Consider the following 18,265-nt stretch of genomic DNA (forward strand, 5'->3'; position numbering starts at 1 on the left):
GCACTGCCGCAAGCTGCCTGGGATCTTCCTGTGAATAATGGAACGTTTGCAGGTTTTAATCAGATGCAATTTTGCAAACGGTTTTTATGATTTAGCAAGTCCATTAAAACTGACATTTGTTCTGCTCTGACACTCGTGAGGAGCTCCACAGAGCATAAACACTGGAAATTACTTGTAGGGAAGAAGATATTAAAATTCCCCAGCCCTTTTGTGTGCTTGTCGGAGAAATTCTGTTACCTTGTGCAGTGCCAGCTTGGAGCCGAGCCACTTGGTATGTGCCTGAGGTTTTTCTCTGCGCGCTGACTTGGGGCAGGGTGCTCCAGGCTGTCGTAGAGACAAAACACATGTACTTATGGTGACGTGCCTCTTGCGTGCTTTACAGAGCTATATCTTAAGGCTGAAGCAGAGGCTAAGTTTAAGTGGATGGGGGACGTGACCCTTCGGAGCAGAAGGGTTAGTAAATGCAATGCGTCTTATTAAATGTGTGTTGTGTGAAAACAGCATGTGTACCAACTGTTCCTTCCCATCTTCTCCTCTATTTATGACCTGAATTTATCCTAGTTCCACAGTAGACTCTTTGCAGGTTTTGCACAAAGCTTAAACCAAATCCCATTCATATCTCTGTGGAGTCCAGGGCAGTTTCAGTGGAGACTGGTCCCCTCCTCTTCTCCATCGAGCCCTGTTTTCCTAGAGAAAACACGTTCCTGGAGTTCAGGTCCTGTCTGTCCCTCCAGGGCTCCTCTCCAGGAAGAAGACCTGCCCCGTCGTGTTTGAATATCAGTTTGGCACTCAAAGTGAGTCCTCCAGAAGCCTTGTCTCTTTGATATGAAGCTAACATCAACATTTCAGCTGTGAAACACAGCCTGCAGATTGACAGCTTTCAGGAAGCAGGTTTTTTTCCATCCCTGCTGCAGTTCTTCTCACTCGTCCTATTCAGACAGCAGTACGAAGCCCCTCTTAGAGGGGAAGAGCTCTCCAACAGCGTCTGGAAATGCATCAAATAGTCTGTTTTTTTTCCCCAGCTGTCATTTTTGCACTGGTTTATTTTGTGCATTTTTTAAAATGTTTTTGCATATCAATTGTGGATTATTTCAAGCCATACCTTCTCTTGGCATGGAAGGCTTCTCACAATTTACAGCTGTCATAGTGGTCCTTGCCAGGAAGGGCAAGGCTGGGGTTTAGGCAGTTGAGCTTCCAGGGATTACTCTGAAGTTCCTTCCAACCTTGCATTTGAGCATGCTGCGTGGACTTTCTTTCTGTTACTAGCTCCCAACTGCAGGACTGAAGGGTTGTTCTTGTTTTCTCCTCTTGGATATTTAACTATATTTACCATAAAACCCAAACAAATAAACATAAACCCTGACTGGCAATTGTATAAAGGCTTGGTGGGCAGTAAGAATATACTGATAATGGCCAAGATATAATTTCTCATGCAGAGGGAAGCGCTAATTGTTCCTAACTCCAGCATGACCCGTGGGTAAGCCTGGGAACCAGGCTGGCATTAAGGGGTGGGCAGGATTTCTTTGGCAGGTGCGTGTCCTTCAGGAACAGATCTCCTGGAGGTGCTAGATCTTCAGTGGGGATCTCGGTAGCATCTGTGGAAGTGGGAAGCGCTGGGAAGAGACAGATCAGTACGTAGGTGGCTGTCTGAAGTTACCAAGATACAGGCAAATGCCCAGCTGGGGGGGAATCTGGCTGTCTGGAAACAGCAACTTGGGCTTTGTGCGAGGGGGGAGGTGATGAAAAATGACGGCACCTATTGCGAGACGCTGAGAAGCGAGGACTTGTCTTGATTAGAGAACGTGGAGGCTGCAGGCTGTGACTGGTTTAAAAAAAAAAAATCTAGACTGATTTCATTTGAGATGCAGTGAGGAAGGCCACAGGATCTGATCAGAGGCTGGATGTGAACCCACTCCAAAATTCCAGGGCAGATTCTCTATTGCTCTTCCCATCCTCTTGCGGGCTTCTGCACTTCTCAGTTCCCTTCGAGACCACGAGCAGATGAATTGCTGCTCGTGTTATCCGCTGCCAGCAAGGAAAAGCTCGTGGTGTGTTCCCTACCTTGAGGGCAGTGTTACCAGAAACTTCCCCTTGCTGTTACGATCGCTCCTGTTGCACTTCATAGCAGCATGCAGCAGGATGTGCCTGTGATACCTGCAGCCTTCATTTGTAGTCCTAGGAGCTTTAGATAAGCATCAGGAGCTGGATCCTTGGGCTGTGCAAATTGGCTCCATTTTGCCGCCGAAGTAAGTAGAGCTATTCTCTGTTAAAATACTTGAGAAAAATCTCACTTATCTGCTCCCTAGGGCTGAATTAGGTGAGCATCACATAATCTTTAATGTCTTTCTCCTCCCTCCCCCCTAGGAAGACAAGGGAGCCCTGTTATCGCCAATTTTCCTGATGGGAAGCTGGGGTCGGGCAGGCAGCGATGTGCAAGCTGTGTCTCATCAGACGCTGCCCACAGCCCGAGGCACACAGCCCGAGATCTCCGCGCATCTCACCTGGCCTGCCAGGCTCTGCTCCTCAGCCACGTTTAGGTGCCTGATTTCTCCCGAGGTATTTAGAGGTTTAATCCTTTTAAAGAGGCGATTCAAAGTTGCTGGCTGAAATAATCTCATTGGGTTCTGTATCAAAGCAGGCGCTACACCTGGAAGTCAGGATTAGCAGGCTAAACACCACTCCTGCTTTCTCCTCCCCATTAGTAGAGAAATCCCCGAATCAAGTGCCCAGCCTCTCTGCAGCCCCAGCTTTCCCGGCCTGGTGACTTCCAGTTACTTAGGAAGGACCTTTCCTTCTCCTTTTTGGAAACTCAAAGCAAAAGCAGCGCAGGCTGGCAGCTCAAATTCCCATTACAAAGGCTTCCCTGCTCCTGCTCAGATTTAAACTGTCACCACAACGAAGCACCAGAAATGAGCAGATTGAAAAGCAAAAGCTGTGTGATGCTTGATGTCTTGCAATGTGTTAACAAGCCCCAAATTTACACTGTCAGTAAGAACCCCCAAGGAAAAGTGGAAGCAATTCCAACCAGGGGAGTGTCTCCCATCCTGCTGCTCTGGCTTTCACTTCTAATTTTGGCAAACAAAGTAAACATGGAAAACACAGTGTTTGTGCAAATTGCTCTTAGAGAAATATGGACTTATTCTGAGCTTCTTTTGAATTTGTGTTTTAGGCTGTGATTGCACAACAAAGGAAAAGTATTTTGAGATCAAGGCTGAAAAGGAATTGCTGTTTGCCCACAAAATAAATGGTGCGGTTATCTTCTCATCTCCGATCAGTTTTGATTTAAATTAATCTGCCACTTGAGTGTTCAAATCCCTTGGGTTGCCTAAGAAATGATGCATCGAGCTGATAACATGAGCTGTCTACGTTCTGCTCTGGAGCTGTCACCGCTCCAGCACTGCAGACCCATGTTGGGGTGCTGTGGGGCTGCTGGCACCCCGCAAGCCCACGCTGAGTGACCCAGGCAGGGTTTAGAAACACTTCTCATACTTAGAGCAAAATACTTGTTTGTCCCCTGCATTAATCTCAGTTTTCTACTCTTTTCTATTTTTTATTTTTCTTATCATGGAAGCGTTCGTTGAGGGATTTAGAGGTTAGGAAACCCGTGCACCTTATTGCCACTGCAGGAGCGCAGCGCGTGTGGAGGTGCTCTGATTTCTGCAATCTTTGCTGCCATCGTTCCTAGAAGCAATTGAAAAGGGAGAGAAACTGGAGGAGGTACAGAGGGGCCATCCAGTTTGCAGTGCCACAAATGAAACATTATGAAAAATGCCTGCCAACTGAGAGAATTTATCATCAGGGAGCTGTCAATCAATTGCAGAAAAGTAAGGGGGAGAGAGGAGAAGAAACAATCAAAAAAAAAAAAAGCACAAGTCCTTTTATAAAACCCTTATTTTAAGTAATGTTTGCTAAATTACTTTTTCTCTCAAGCTCAAAGAATAAAATATTGGTTCTTTTTTTTTTTTACTTTTGATTCTCAGTTCCGAAGTATGTTAACATTTTTTTTTTAAGGGAGGAAAGAGATGAAAGGATCAGTAGATGTTTGGGATCCCAAAGCCACAACCGTCATCGTTACGCCCCACAGTCAAACACGACTGCCCCTGAGCTAATGGACCTGCAGAGTTCAGTGGCTGGAAAGGGAGATAAATATTCAGGTCTTACCTTTAATGCAAAAGTCTGTGAACAGAGATGACATTTCCTGTGTGTTCTCTGCATGTTCAGCTCTTCCTTGTATTAATGTAAATAGAAAAAGAGCTTGGATCTGAGGGAGAGCTGACCTCACCTCTTGCCCTTCCTTATTTTTGACTGACAGGCACTGAAATTGCTTGGTTTGAATGTCAGGAGGAAGAGGTGCAATAATACCCTTTGATATTAATCATCACAGGTGCATGGGAAATAAAAAGAGGGAAGGCATCAAAGTAAAATAAAAATGCAAACTAAGTTTGCACATCTTTTGGCTTGCTAAGGTTATTAGGTCTTGCCTCTAGTGCTGTCCTGCCTGTTATCCTCATGCAAATCCAGCCTACTTTCCACTGCTTTCAGGCTTTGCTGCCCGCACAAGAAAATTGTGTGGTGGCTTCATTCATTCACTACCGCATTGGTACTGATTTTCTTTCACTCGTGCCCTCCTCTTCCTGTGCTGGGAGCTGGGAGGGGGAGCGGAGACACGTTGGGTTTTGTGTTTGCATTTCAACAAGTGCTCTGCTTGTAAATGTTTACTTAAAATCAGGAAGCAAAACCTGCTTTCCAGTGGCTTTGCTCCCTTCTTGCAGCACGAGAACATTCAGAACCACAGTGTCTTTAGTAAACGTCCCCTATTTCCTCAATTTCCATTTGTCTGTTTTTAAACGAAAAGCAGCAGGAAAACTTCTAGGACATCTGCAGCTTGTGGACGTATGAGTCTCCAAGCATATTTATTTTTTGGTTGCAGAGGTCTGTGATCCCTCCAGGTTTTTTTGTGCGCCGTGACTCGAGGGGCTTGGAACAGATCTCGACAGGCAGCGATTGCAGGGCATTTGTTCAAGGCAGTGCAAAGGCAATTTTCGATGGCTAGGCAAGGCCATCAGTTGGCTCCCATTGGTAAAACGGAGGCCATGCCATTTAATTTGCTGTGGAAGTTTAGTTAGATATAGGGAGCTGAACAAAAGACCAGCTACAAAGGAAAATGAGCATGGAAAAGAAAATATGGAGCTAAATAAGAGGTATTCAGCACCACTACAGCTATGGGCTCGCCTTTTTTGTGACTGTTTTACAGATGTGCTAAAAGCCTAAATCAGGTGGCTCTTATGGGTTGCTGATTGCCTTTGCTGTATTCAGATTGCAGGGCACGGAATATTATCCTCAAACAAGGGTCTCATCTGGAGAGCTCCAGGCACGCTGGCAATGGGCAGGAGACGCGATCTTACCCGCTTCTGCATTCCGGACAAGCGGCGCCAACGTTTCAGGTCAGCTTTTCACCTCCTTCTGTTCCTCGGTGGGATTCAGGCTGGGGGTGTGGAGATATCGCTGATAAACTCCTCAGAAATGCAATGAAGTAAGAAGGTGTTTGGGAGAGAAAGTGGACAGAGGTGATTCCTATTTTGTGTTCTTACTGTGAGGCTGGGAAGGAAGGAAGGAAATCTCGAAACAAAATGTGATTGCTTTTTCAAAGCCCTGTAAAGCTTCAGCTCAGTGTAGGAGATCATGACAAGGTTAGATCGGTTCTTTTATTTAATCCAATCAAATTCATTCTGGGTCCTGATTTTCTAGCACAGCATGAAAAGTCCCTGATGACTCTGATACAAGTCTGTTATTACCTAATTGCTTTTCCATAAGGCTTTCACCTGATAATTCGGATATTGTTACAGCTGCTGAAACCTGATAATTCTTCTACACTGCAATCTGCCTATATTTATTATTACTCGTGCTGTGGGAACAGTTTAAGGCTCAGAGAGATCAGGTCCTCGTTAATGACTACTGCTGCAGGCACCATGAGAGACATTCAGAAAAAAAAAATCACAAAAAATCAAAACGTGTTGAGGAGGAACATCAGGGTCCCAGGAGCTGGACTCGATCGATGATCCTTGTGGGTCCCTTCCGCCTCAGGATAGTCTGATTCTGTGATTGTCCCACAAGGCCACTCCATCAGCAGAGTCTAAAAGAGGACCTTGCAATCCTAAAAGTGAGAGCTAATATTTCATAGTAAGCACTACAGAGTTGATTTGTTCAATACTATTTTATTATTATTATTATTTTATTTATTTTTTCTTAAGTCTCTACCTGGGAGTCTGTCCTGGGCTTTCCCCAAGCCGCTGAGGAGAGGATTTCTCCTCGGGTTGCTCAGCAGTTAATGGCTCTCCGAGGGATGCATCCAGACTTTTGCAGCTCATTAGAGGAGTCATTAAAGGCTTTGGTAATTAAGCAGAAGGATACTGAGAATTTGATACAGCAAATTCTTCCCATGCCTCTTTGTATTCAAGAAAAGTTTCTCTCTCCTTGGATCTCTGATGGCAGTTATGGGTTCTGCATAAACCTATTTATTGATGTGCCTGTGCCAGGGAAGGCTGGGAGGTCCCGTACAAGCAGCATCTCTGCAAGAATCATGGTAATATAATAGTCCATGGCTAGGGCCTCAGGTCTGAGCAGGTCTTAGTTGGACCTGTGGATTGCTCTTCAGAGTAAGGCAGCTTTGTCTTTTGACTTGTTGCAGGGACTTCAAATGTTCGAGGACAGCTTTTTTTTTTTTTTTTCCCCCCCTTTGGACACGATGTTGCTTTCAATGCCTTACTCTCCTGAGTGATGCAAGTGACATGCTTTACTGTGACATTAGTAAAGCTTTTGCCAATGCCTCCTAAGGCTTTTAATGTGGAAACTGAGAAAGTGGGCTCTGGATAAACAGCTTGTTGGGTAAACAGCATGAAATGGCTGTAACTTGGGAATGGGACGGTTCAGACTGAACACTGGGAAAAATGTCAGTAACGGGGCTGTGTGAGACTGAAATTTGTTACCTCAAAAGGCAGAAGAATCTTAATCTCTGCAAGTTTTTGAGAGCCAAAACCAGAACTGACCCGATCTTCTGATGGTGATGATCCTGCTCTGAGCGATAGGCTGGGGTAGGTGTTGTCTGGAGGTCTTTTCCAACTGGCTTTATGCGACTATGAAATGCAATGGTGGTTACAGGTAGTGGAAGTTGAAAATAAAGTATTGGTAGATATGAAGCTCAGAATTAACCCTCCAGCCTTGCTGCCTCTGTCTGAACGACTCAGGAGGCTGCTGTCCCTGGGGGTGGGCAGGTGTAGGGACTGGCTGCCATTCCCACAGAACCAATGAAATAAAATACTGTGTAAATCTCCATCTGGATCCTAATAAAGACGATAAACTTGCTTTCCCTCAGCTTCAGCACAGCGGTTGACGGGCACCGTGGGTGGCTGCAGTGGTGCGGGGAAGAGGAGAGATGGGCACTTGGGGAGCTCCTCTGCTCATACAGTCATTATATACTCAGTTACCAACCACAGATTGCTCTGAATCCCACGGCTTATCAGTAATTTCCACTTGCTCTCGTCGTCTGAACAGCCAGTGTCTCTTTATTCACGGCCCCGTGTTACTTCTCTCCGGGAGGCAGCTAATCACTCGTTTCTCTGCAAGACGGAGAGGGCTCGATCTTGCTGTGGCCTGTCGTGTGCCGAGCTTCCCTGCTGAGCTGCCCTCCTGAAAACGGGCAGGGCAAAGTGTGAATGCTCCGGGGAAGCTTTCCTAACTGTCTAACACGAGTTGGGTTCTCTGTGGGCCTGGCTCAGGCACCTGCAAAGCAGCCCTCGTCTTAAAAAACCGTGTGAGCAGAGAAAGGATGCTGTCAGGAGAGGGGACGTTAGGGGGTTACCTTTGTCAGTCAAGGACATTAAGCCAGGCAGAGAGGGAGCAGGTCTGTCTGAAGATGTCCACAAGGCCACATTTTGAATGAGTGTGACCTGGCACATCACCAGTAAATGAATGCAAATTGCCTTGGATTCATCTACGTCTCTGGACCTCGGTTAGCCTGTACCGGCTCATGTTTTAGCCCACCTGACTTGGCGCTGGCTGGACTATAAATGGGGGGTGACAATGTTCCTGAAACGGTAAAATTCCCTAGAGGAAGATGATTTTTTACAAGCAAGTTTTTAACCTGTGGAATTTTACAACAGAATTTATTTATTTATTATTTTTCTTGAGATGAGAAGCTTGTCTGGAGCAATCCTGAGAGGGCGTCTCGCTGTTAAGGGTGGTTTTTCCTCTCTTCCATCAAAGACTTAAAGTATCCTGGCATATTAGGGAACCCTTTGATAGCCATCTGCCCTTCCCCAGGGTTGTTATGGGAGGGAAAGCCAGTCGGGTGCCTTTTGCTTGGCTTCTTCTCCATCTCCTGGAGCACTGCACAGAGCCTGGCAGCCAGGTGCAGCAAGAGGCAGGGGGTGAGGATGGGAAGGGGTCGTTGGGACCCCGCTGTGTGGGAGAGGAAAGCAAGCGAGCCCTAAGCCAGGCAGGAAGGGATCTGTCCTTGGGCTGGAGCCTGTCCAGAGAGCTGTATGCGTTTAGGCAAAGCTAATGTGACAGTTGCTGGTTTCTAGACAAGAACTGCTCTGGCCAGATCTAATAAGAAAAGCAATATATAGTGTGAAACCAATATCATTTCAGCCTATGAAGGAGCTACCCAAGCTATGTAGGCCTGAAGGATAAATGTATAAAACTCCCGCAGCTGCCTACAGCATTGTACGTGCTGTCCGTGCTCCATGACAGACACAATTATTTATTGTTTGTCTTACACCAGCACCTAAAGGCTCCCGCGGGGACCTGGACCCTTGCGCAGGGAGAGTTGCTGTCATAAAAACTTTGCACATCCAACCGCTGTTGGGGAATTGAGGCCTGGCACAGCTTGGCTCTCCCCAGCATGCTCTGATGCTGATGGCTTGAGATGCTCGAGATGCTCCTGGCACGCTGTCCCTGTCCTTGCAGCTTGTGCAGGGATGCTCCCAGGGTGGCACACGGTGGCTTCCTGTGCCCCCTTGCTGAGGAGGGGAGGCAGAGGATGCTGCACCACGTCTGCAGCCCAGCTCCCACTGTGCATGCAGCGGGAACTCAGAGGAGGCTCTTGCTACAATAATGGTCAGAAATGGGGATGGGGAGGGGGTGAGGATCAGAGCAAAACGCTGCAAGGAGCTGCCAGCCTGAAACCCGAGGCTTAGCCAGGGAGTGGGGTCTGGGCACTGCCTGCAGGGATCCTGAGCTACAGCTGAATGCCACAGGCATGAAAAATGGCAACAGAAGACCTTCTCTACAGTGTCAATGATTTGTGTGGGCCCCTGTATTTGTTTCAGGAAAGTCAAACACAAAGCTGCCAAAACCTCTCTCTCTGTGCTTGCAACTCTGACAGATTTCCCAAAGCAAATTTTTAATTAGCCCCTTCCTCTGCGGTGCCCTCTGTAATTGTCACCCCCAAAATTTCAGGCTTTTCCCTGCTACGTAACAGAGATTTAGCAGTAGAAGGCTGGAGGGGAGTCCTCATATTACTGAGACTTTAACATATTATACCACAGAACATTAACTGGTACGCCATAATGTATTATCATAATTAATTACAACTAAACTGCAGTTGTCAAATAAATGAACAAAGTACATTTCGTGATGCATTATCCCTGCTTTCTTATTGTTTGTCCTCTTACTTGTTAAGCTAAAAATAATCAGTCTTTTGCAGTTGGTCGTCTTCTTGTCATGTAGTTCCACCGCAGCCGTAGAGTTGCAAGGAGGCTTTTGTGTGCATGTACCTAAAATGAATGTGCTAACAAGCATGAGTATATTAATGGAAAAAAAAAGCCCTAATGATAGAAACACAGAGGTCAGGATAACTTTCTTTTTTGGCCTTTATGCAGTAATGTAGAAAAACAAAGTGTTGTGGTGTTGGTAAGTCAGGCTTGTGCTATTTTGTCTGCTTTTGTCAGAGGTAAAAGAAAAAAATTGCATGCCATCCACGCACTTACTGCAAGGAAGAAGAGCAATAATAAAACAGGCCCCTCAGGTGATATATAGACCTTCCTCTAGGTATAGGAGACAAGATCTTTGCAGATAATGTGTGGAATGACCTTCCCAAGGTCTTCTGAGCATGATCTTCAGCTTCCAAATATCGGCAAAGCTTCACTGAAGGGGCTGGGCTTCATCTGATTTACACCAGTTCAAGCTCATTTGGCAATTGTGGATAGCAGGAGGAAAAAGTTATGCCTTGGGTTAGTCAATTTGGTGGAGATCATCAGGCAGCTAAGTCCTTTTCCATGGGTGTGATTGAGCTCTTCTTGTTCAGAATGGCCTCATTAGCTTCTAAAGAAAAAAAATTGATCATCTGAGCGCTAACCTGGTGGAGCGGGGGGAGGCTGTGCACAGAAATCCACAAACCTGATGTACAAAACCTTGGGTTTGAGCACGTGCGCCTGTGTGAAAGCACACAGTGCTAGCTGTAGGAGATGTAATGCCACTTTCGTAACCAGGGCAGGAAATTTCCCTGCTGAACAAAGCCTGTGTCTGCCCCCGGACACTGGCACAAGTCCCCAGGCAGGTCTGGGGCCGGTGGCTGGCACCTTGCCCCCCGTGGGGACGCAGCAAGGAGCCCGAGCTGCTTCTCCATCACTTACTGTCGCTAGGTGGGCACCGTAATTTTCTGCGAGGCAGATGCTCCTGTCAGTTGTTTTGTTTCCTTGCCAAGATGCATGTTACCTCCGGGAGCCCTTAGGGGTCCATTTACCAGGGATAATTAATTAAATTAACAGCCTTTTGTAGGCGTGCTGGAGGTTCATGTAACAAGTGTGCTTTGAAACAAGGCGCTGGATTCCAACAGCCGTTGGTAAACTGTGCTGGTTAAAACTCTCTCGGCCACGTCTTTCACTGGTATTAATCAGAAAGCAGTCAAATTCTGCCAATTTACCTTTTGCAAAGACCTGGCTCCTTTTATCTTTCCTCTTCTCTTTCGTATTTTCCCCTCTCTCTGCTCGGTATAGAAAATCTGTTTTTTCACGCATGCCAAAGACCAAAATCTTTAACCACTCCCTGTCAGCATGATTGCACATTGATTGTTCATCATCTTGCATATAATAGAATTAGGCCTCATTAAAATAATCTCTTCCCCCATGAGCCAGACTTGTTCAGTCTCCTACAGCCTGCCCAAATCGCCCCTTGGTCTAATTAAGGGAATTGGCCATTTGCATCCGTTCTCTCCTCCTTGGAAGACGAGGAGGAGGAAGATGGGAAGGATGAGGTGCTGAGGACACCGTTTCCCACTTGAAGTAGGGCACAGCTACCAACTATCCCAGTAGCCTCTTGTTTCAGCAGTGACGGCCCTGGTGGGTTGTAATTACCCGTGGCCTTCCACGCCGCCCAGGGTCATGGATCATCGCCCTGTAGTGAGACAGGCGATTTGGCAGAAAGGTCAGCCAGCTGCAGGGCTGCTTCCTTCCCTGCTCAGCTGGAGGGAGGAGGAGGTGCGAGGCGGGCTGCATGTCAATGCGCTCCACGCTGGGCGCTGCGGCTTTGTTCGGCCTCGGAGCTGCTGGGATGAGTGAGACCAGGCAGAATAAAACAAGGGCTTCGCCCAAACTTCCACGGGCACCATGGGGACCTAAGTATAGTCCTCAAGGTGTAACGGCTAACCAGAAAAAGTTGAAGGCAAGAACTTATCTGCGTTATTGTTGTCGCTCTCCGGGTGCATAATGGGATGAAATTTTCATTAAATAGGGAATATGCGACAGAGGGTTGGATCTTGAACTCTGGTACCCCAGCCTTGGTATGTTTGATATCGAGCCATCAAACTTCACAGTTTCAGCACTCTTTTACCATGACAGGCGTTCAGATGTATATAAAGGATACCAGGATTGTGTCTCAGCACGCCGCCAGGCTGTGCCAGGTCCCGTGTTACACCTGGATCTTTTTACTCCGTGCCCCCCCCGATAAGCAGCAGGCAGAACCACTGTGGCAGCTTTCTCGTGCCTGCGTGGTGCTTGCTGATTACGCTGAAATCCCCACGATCTCCTCTGCACATCTCACACATCAAAGGTCCGCAAATGCAGGACGCACTGCTGGCTCGAAACGAGAGCCCCTGGAAAACTAATGGCGTGGGATCAATTTCTTTAGCATTAGCGACGTTTTTATATCACCTCGCAGCTGGGTGACTCTGCCTTTGTGATATAAATAATCTGCCATAATAAAAATGAAAGAGCATCCGATTTGCTGCGAAAAGACTTATGATGCAAACTGCAGCAAGGTTTAATGGAGAAGAACACTCAGGGAGAGAGCTGGGTGTTTGGTGAAGGGGCTGCACCAGGACTCCTGGTTCCCTTCCCAGCTCTGGCATGCGGTGCGCTGCCAAGGCACTGCAAGAGTCAATATGTTGGCCTCTTGCATCCTCTGGAGCTTTCTGCATGACTTTGCCTACATAACTGATTTATCCATGGTCTCTGACTAAAGTAGAAACAATTACAGAACTCGAGTGTTGTGATTTATCAAGGCTAGCAAAGTGCTTTCCAAATGAAGCATTAAAGTCAGAACATCATTTCTAGGCCTCCTCCAGATGCTCCGTCCCCAGTGCTTTTAAGGTCCAGATGGCAGGTTGGTCTAAAAAAAAATGTGGACGTAGGTTTTATTCTAATGGTAGGGTGGGGGGCCTGAGGGAAAGCCAAGACTGCCAGAGATGGAGAAAAGTGGTCTGTCTGTGGGGGGTTAGCCTTGTGCACGAGCTGTGTTTTAGGATAAGTAAATCCCTGCCTTCAAGACTTTTCTCTAAAGTTCATCACTGAGCTGCAAACACATGCTGAAGCACGTTTTTGGTCCAAAAAACAGCTGAAGCAGGTTTTTGGTCCTCCAAGTAGTAGGAGCTCCAAGCTTGATGTTATTTAGGGTGTCTGTTGTTCTCAGTGAACCCACCAAGCCCAGAGGTGCCACAGCTGAGAACCTGAACTCCCTTTGGCTCTGGGCTTTTCCCCTATAGCCTGAAAGTTGCAGAGGGATTAGGTAGGAGAACATGGGACTGGGAGTGGCTGAGGATGGGTCTGTTCTGTGTGCAACTCCTTTCTCCTCTTCCCTTGCCATGCTGCCATAAGGCATGATGAAAGGGCAGCGAGTGCAGCTGGGCTCTGCCTGACACGGGATTCATTTATTTTCATAAAGGAGTCAAATTTCCACCGTTACGTTTTCATCTACAAACCATCAATATTTCAGGGCTATGGCAAAGCCCTGAGTGGGGGAGGAGAGCTCCCTCAGTCTCAGAGGCTCTTTTCATAGTTAAAAGTTCACCGCAGAAAATCTGATGCTTAATAAATTGGAGCCTTCTCTGCTTTAAATCATTTTTACAGCAATTGCGGAAGAAAATATAATTATTACAAACTGGTCATTTGTTACTGCAAAATCTCATTAAATTGACTCCATGCTGGAAGGTTTGGTGGGGGGTGCTAAGGGGGAAGAGGCAGAGACCTGACAGAGGGGTGGGAGAGAAGGCTCTTAATTACAGATTGATTATTTCTTGTGATTGAATGTAAAACATAATCAGCTCATCCTTTCTAGTGGGGCAGATGGGAGCTACAGGGACCTTTTTGTCTTCTTTGACCCGCTAGCGTGGCATACTAATGACCTGGGGGTGCAGGGAGAAGCCGCTGCTGCTGAAGCATGTTCAGATGAAGTCATGGATCGGGGCTGCTTTGCCCCCGTGGAGTCAGGCTGGGCCAGCAATTTAATGTGGTCACGTCTCATCATCATATCTTTATTTCACACTGAACTAATCCTCCTGTACGCCACAACCGGTCTACTTTGCCCCCATTCAGGGTAGGTGCTTGGATAGACGCATCCGAGCCAGCTTTGGGTCTTGCTTGAGAAGCTGGGAATGCACTGGGCTTGCTTCTGCTGAGCTCCTGGCTAACGTGGAACTACAGAAAACCTCCTCTTTTCTGTAATCTCGGTCCCGCCAAAAGCAATACGTGTGTATGGATGTGTGTACGCAGACTGCCCGAGTGTGCAAGGTGGCACTGCTCTGAAATGGGGGGCGGCTGCAGGAGGGCACTGCCACAGCAATCAAAGCTCCCCGATCATCCCCGCGCCGGGTACCTGCAGCCCCGGCGTGCGACAATAAGGAGGAAATCATTGCTGCTAAGGGGGACGTGATTCCTCTTATGTTCTTTCAAAGGAGAAGAATATTGTGTGTTTTGACATCGAAATGGAGCAATTGTTTTTGCAAAATGATTTTTCTCTAGTTTTAGACCTTTTTAGTGATTTCTTATCTTGGATTCTTAAAGGAAAAAAATTGCTGAAATATGACAAATTGATAGACCATAATGATCTAATCGTGTGTGATGTGTTCTTGAGAAAGAACAAAACGAAAAGCAAGAATCTATGCTAGGGTTTTAGGAAAATGATTCCCAGACATGTAGATTGCCTTTTATTAGGATTAAGAACAATACCTAGCACTTACCAGGGTATTTTCCTTCACAAAGATCCCCAAACTTTTTGCGCTCCTGAGTGTAGAAGGTTATTCAAATATTGGAATAGTTATTCAATGGTAAAACCAAATATTAGTGGAATACATTTTTTGTCCAGTTACTAATATATGCATAGGATCTCGGGCAACAAAGACTCCATAAAAAATTCATAATGGCTCAAGCACTCAGCCAGCTTCAAGGGAGCAATTATCTTTCCTTCATGGGTTAATACATTTTGCTTAAATAATAATAATAATCAGAAATGGTTGTAGTGAAAAATAAATATAAAATAAAGGTTTGACAGTTCTGCATTTTTACAAATGCTTCTGTTAACTGAAACTGTTCCCTAAACCCACCTTGACTTTGCAGATATTTCCCACTGTTTTAAAACTCTCCTGTTTCTGGCCACATCTCAAAAACAACAACAAAAATAACACACACACACAAAACCACCAATAAAACACCTGAAATGCCACCCAGCTTTGGGATTTAACGTTTTATCCCGTTTTGCATCTGAAGTAATTGAAATACAGAGAAGTAATTTGCCAGACATCGCACACAAAGGAGCACGCAAAGTTGGAAGTAAACAGAACCAGAACTCCTGGATTCTGATCAAAACGGAGAAGAATGGTGTATTTCAAGGGTTTGGACGAGCTCAGGGCCCTGTGTGGTGTTTCTGGGAGCTGGCTGTGAGATGCCTCCGCCTACTTGCAATGTTCTGGCCAGTTAGCCACGAGATGATGCTGAGCGGCCAGGTTTGGATGGGCTGGTGCTCTGCAGCGCTGGGCTGTGCCGTGCTGTTGAAAGCAGAGAAGTGGGATTTAGTACCGTTATTTAGAAAGGGAAACGGGCCTTTCAGGCACATAAATATGTATCTTTCTCCGAGTGTGTGGTAACATGAGATTGCAAGCTTATCTTGTGCTGTTCCAGGCTTTTTCATGAGTGATGGCTTTTTGACTTGCATTCAGCAACGGAGCGGTCTTGCAGCTGACAGTGGAGCTGGCTTTACTCGGGTATTTGTTGGAGACCCAGCAAAGGGACGGTGACAAATGTGGCATCCCATAACTGCACAGATGCAGCGTTGTCCTTCAGCAGCATTGCTCTGTGCAGCTCTGCTCCTGGAGGCCGGGGGGGGAGCTGCTTGCCGAGCTGCTCGGGCTGCGGTGAGCCAGGTCTTCCCCTGCGCTGCCAAACCTTGCGGGTCTCCTCGCCAACACCGAGAGCTGCCAGCCTCGGCCCTGCTTCATGCCAAGCAGGATCCGTGCAGGACTCTGCGCAGGGCAGCCTGCTGGATGAGAGGGGTTTGAGATACTTCCAAGCAACTGAACGCGGGGCGGGTAAGCATCCCCTGAATGTTAAAACTAGTTTAGTGATCAGTTCAGACAGAGAAACCCATACAGACTCTCAGGGGGACTCCTGGAGGCTCTTGATGCCAGTAATGAAATGGGAAAGCTACAGTCCTCCTTTCACTGGATGATAACAATAAATAAATTAAAAGGCTTCCCTGTTTAGTCTTAGCCTTGTAGCTACAACATGAGCAAAGCAAGAAGGAACAAAAAAAGAGAAATATTCCTTGGAAGACAGAGTCTGAAGAGCATCAGCCTTTCCAGTGTGCCCCGCACAGCGGCACACTAAACTCATCGGGATGGCAGGGTTCGTGTAGCTGAACAGTGCAATGCACCAAAAAAGAAATAGCAAAGTGGCCCTGCTGCCCCCCAGCAGAATTGGGATGCACTTCATGTTCTGCGCGCCGGCGGTGCCGCTGCGGCAGGGGGATGTCAGAGCAGCCCTGGCTGCGTGCTCGGAGCCGCGTGCTGCTCTGCCTGTTGTCTGATGTTCGAGCTTCATCTCAGCTGTGACAATCCTATCTGATCATTAATAATACAATAATGAAATAGCGACTGGAGAGACACTTGGATAATCATCTGAGCAAAGGCTCATTAGTGCTGCAGAACAATCTCTGCCGTGTAATAACAGATCCCAGGAAATTTCAATTAAAGCTGGAACTCTGTTGCAATTTCATTTTATTTCCAGCCAGACAGCGGATGGTGTAATTGCAATCAGCCAACGCAAGGCAAGCTCCTCTAACTCAAACCTTCCCATGGGGCAGGAGGTGGGCTGGCTGGCTGGATGCTGTAGGTTTGTGGGTGTTTTTTTTTTTCCCCTGCATTTTGTTTCACTTCTACCTTCACAGGGCAAATTGTTCCTTACAACATTGTACCCTCTTCTGTTGCTGTCCTGTCTGACTAAATTGGGATGTTCCACTTTGGGAAAGCTTTTCCAGTTTTCTTCTCTACAGAGGGGCTGATGCAGATAGCAGGCAGGTATCTGTCATTGTACCAGCCAGAGGGAGCAGAGACAGATGGAAGATTTTCTGCGAGAGCCTGCTCTGCTGCATGCTGAAGTCCAGAATTTGGCCTGAAATGGATTTTAGCCATGCTATGTTTTAATTCCTTCCTCTATGACAAAACCATGCAATGCAGAAAGCAGTGGAGTGGTTTCCTGGGCTTGCTTCATCGGAGTTGCTCCTTCCTTTGTCCTTACATTGTTCTGACATCACTTATCTTCTTGTAGGGTTGGATGCTAGCCCGCCTGCCTCAGTGCCCCCAGCTTCCCATCCTTGTCCTTGAGCAGGATAGCTGTGTCTTGCTGATATAAAGCAGAGGTCCCCAAACCCTTTGTCCGTTCAGATCTGCGGTATTTTGCATGGGTATTAGCTGGCAGAACTCCAACGTGAGTAATTGCATCCTGCCGTCTCATTAAGATTTGCTCTGCACGTTCAAATGGACGTTGAATTCTCCTTCGTTTCCTTGGCTATCGTCTTCTGGCTTGTCCTTGTGTCCTGCTTTACCCAGCTGCCGTGCTTCACCCTGGGAAATGGAGAGATGACGTGAGCTAGGCATGGATGTAGTCATATACTGCCTGGAGAGAGTGTTCAGTGTTTGGGAGGACAGTTATCGTCCCCAGGGAGCAGCTACATAGATGTTCACGAGGGCCAAATGCAAAGACCTGTTGTTCCTCTGATACAAAACCCCCATGGCACAGGGGTGCTGTTTTTAAAGGCCCCTTGTCTTCACGGAGCACCCACCAGCTCTGGGCACTGGGTGCCACGATGTTCCCCAGAGCTCTGGAAGAAAAGGAGCATGAGGACAGACACTTAGGAAACACGGGCTGTCCCATCCAGGGGCTGAGACCTTGCTTCATGCTGGAATCAGAGCTGGAGGAGATGCCCAGCAAAGTTTCTGTGGAGGAGGGGAAATCTCAGAAGTCATAAACGTCTGGCTTTACTTGCAGAGATGATCATTTTATGCAAACAAGATGTGCTCTCTTGCTAGAGGTCTACTTAGCAGTCACCTGTGGAGGCAGCTACTGTGAACGTTTGGAATAGAAAGTGGCTTTTGTTTTAATGGTTTATCAAAAACGTTATCTTTTAACTTGTGTTTTCCTGTAAGCAGAAAGATCTTAGTGGAGCAGAACAACGGGTCAACGTACATGCAGCAGGCAGCAATATTTAACTTAACTCTTCCATTGCTTGGGCTTTTACCTTGAGATGCATAAAATCAAGTCTCTTAACATCAACTCTCCCTAACTTGTAAAATCACTGCTCGTATCTTCTGTTCCTTCCTTCGGTAGTTGCTGGCAGTGCTGTCTGAGATGGGCAAGGGGCTGGATGGACCCAGAGCCGTACCCAGCCCTCTCATCCTCGTGTTGTTACAGAGCTCTGCATGTCTGTGTTAGAGATGGAGCTCAATCCCAGATTTTCTGGACCTCTAAAGGCTGAGAGAGCACCACAAGGAGGAATTAAA

At 46.9% G+C, this 18,265-nt stretch overlaps 1 long non-coding RNA gene across 1 annotated transcript in view; it reads left to right on the forward strand.

Annotated features, from left to right (window-relative positions):
- Positions 1 to 18,265, forward strand: part of LOC106039832 (uncharacterized) — a 110,489-nt gene that overhangs the window by 79,490 nt on the left and 12,734 nt on the right. Inside the window, exon 3 of the long non-coding RNA XR_010826180.1 lies at positions 5,317 to 5,444. This is a non-coding gene — a long non-coding RNA (uncharacterized lncRNA). The remainder of the gene's footprint in view (positions 1 to 5,316; positions 5,445 to 18,265) is intronic.

This window comes from Anser cygnoides, chromosome 21, assembly GCF_040182565.1.
Source record: "Anser cygnoides isolate HZ-2024a breed goose chromosome 21, Taihu_goose_T2T_genome, whole genome shotgun sequence".
Classification (NCBI taxonomy): domain Eukaryota; kingdom Metazoa; phylum Chordata; class Aves; order Anseriformes; family Anatidae; genus Anser; species Anser cygnoides.